We start from the raw sequence: 1983 nt of genomic DNA on the forward strand, positions 1-1983 counted from the left end.
GAAATTCAAGAAAAATCTACAGAAATTAGAAAATTATTCCTTCTAAATTCCAAAATGAATCAAATTTTTATTTTTATAGAGAAAGGGTCTCATTTTGTTGCTTAGACTGGAGTGCAGGGGCACCATCATGACTCACTACAGCCTCCACCTCCCAAGTTCAAGTGATTCTCCTGCCTCAGCCTCCTGAGTAGCTGGGATGACAGGTGTGCATCCCCATGCCTGGCTAATTTTTGTATTTTAGCAGAGATGGGGTTTCACCATGGCCAGGATGGTTTTGATCTCCTAATCTCATAATCTGCCGGCCTCAGCCACCCAAAGTGTTGGGTTTATAGGCTTGAGCTGCCACACTCAGCGTTTTTAGTCTTTTATACGTATTGACCCTAAGAATATTCTGCAGGCCTATGAAAACTTATTTTGCGACTGTAAGATTCAGTCTAAAAGAATAATAGCTGAACTAAATGTATAATATTGAGTTATATTTACATAAATTATAAAAAAACACAATTTTTTTAAAAAAGGGAACCATGGATGAACAGTGAATTTAGTAACTATTATTTAAACTGTATTAAATATCAAAATGTTTTTATATAGACCCTATCCGCAATTTACAGATTAGGTATGACTACTTCCTCTTGTTGATCTTTTATGCAAAACAAAATAAGATTAAATCTCAGAAGACCACAATTTAGAATAAACATGAATTCCTAACCACTTGAAATACATCAGATTTTCACTCTGAGGAGGCTTTTCTTCTCTGATTAAATAAAAGGTGGTATGTGCAGTTTACAAAGTTGACGGAAACATACAAAGAAAAAAAACACTTGAAGAAGAATAGCTGTCTCTTTCTACCTAACTCCAAAATAAAAGAAGTGATCATTTTGAGAACATTAAAATTAAAATGTTAAACATTACACTAATAACCAGTTGACATTTTATAACTTTAGGTGGTTCAAAAAATGTTTTCCATCTAGAAGTCAGATTACTAAACTATGGTTCAAAAGCTAAGTGTGGCCTAACAAAGGCTTCTATGACGGGTCTTATTATTCTTCCCACTCCCCAGCTTTGGGAATTTTTCCATTCTTTAAATATCACTTTTAGTAGTATAGTGACTGTATTTTCCAAACTTCAAATCAGGCCATAAGTTCTGGCACTTGAGTGTTTTGTGTTGTTTCTTGGTGCCAGGTGCACTCTAGGAAGTGTGACTTAGATATCAAAAAATTAGAATAGCAGAGCAGAACTGAAGGAGATAGAGACACAAAAAACCCTTCAAAAAATCAATTAATCCAGGAGCTGGTTTTTCGAAAAGATCAACAAAATAGACAGACCACTAGCCAGGCTAATAAAAAAGAAAAGAGAGAATAACCAAATTGATGCAATAAAAAACGGTAAAGGGGATATCACCAGAGATTCCACAGAAATTCAAACCATCATCAGAGATTATTACAAACAACTCTATGCACGTAAACTAGTAAACCTGGAAGAAACGGATAAATTCCTGGACACTTGCCTCCTTCCAAGCCTAAACCAGGAAGAAGTTGAAACCCTGAATATACCCATAACAAGGTCTGAAGTTGAGGCAGCTATTAAGAGCCTTCCACCCAAAAAAAGCCCAGGTCCAGATGGGTTCACAGCTGAATTCTACCAGACATACAAAGAGGAGCTGGTACCTTTCCTTCTGAAACTATTCCAAATAATCCAAAAAGAGGGAATCCTTCCCAAATCATTTTGTGAGACAAACGTCATCCTGATACCAAAACCCAGCAGAGACTCAACAAGAAAAGAAAACATCAGCCAATATCCATGATGAACATAGATGCAAAAATCTTCAGTAAAATACTGGCAAGCCGACTGCAACAGCGCATCAAAAAGCTTATCCATTGTCATCAAGTAGGCTTCATCCCAGGCATGCAAGGCTGGTTCCACATATGCAAGTCTATAAATGTAATTCGCCACATAAACAGAACCAAAGAACAAAACCACATG

The 1983-nt window shown here is 36.5% G+C and overlaps 1 protein-coding gene across 3 annotated transcripts in view; it reads right to left on the reverse strand.

Moving 5' to 3' along the window:
• The window catches only part of ZC3H12B (zinc finger CCCH-type containing 12B), a 500390-nt gene that overhangs the window by 102339 nt on the left and 396068 nt on the right, over window positions 1–1983 (reverse strand). The gene's annotated exons all lie outside the window — the stretch shown is intronic.

This window comes from Cebus imitator, unplaced genomic scaffold, assembly GCF_001604975.1.
Source record: "Cebus imitator isolate Cc_AM_T3 unplaced genomic scaffold, Cebus_imitator-1.0 Scaffold463, whole genome shotgun sequence".
NCBI classification, from domain to species: domain Eukaryota; kingdom Metazoa; phylum Chordata; class Mammalia; order Primates; family Cebidae; genus Cebus; species Cebus imitator.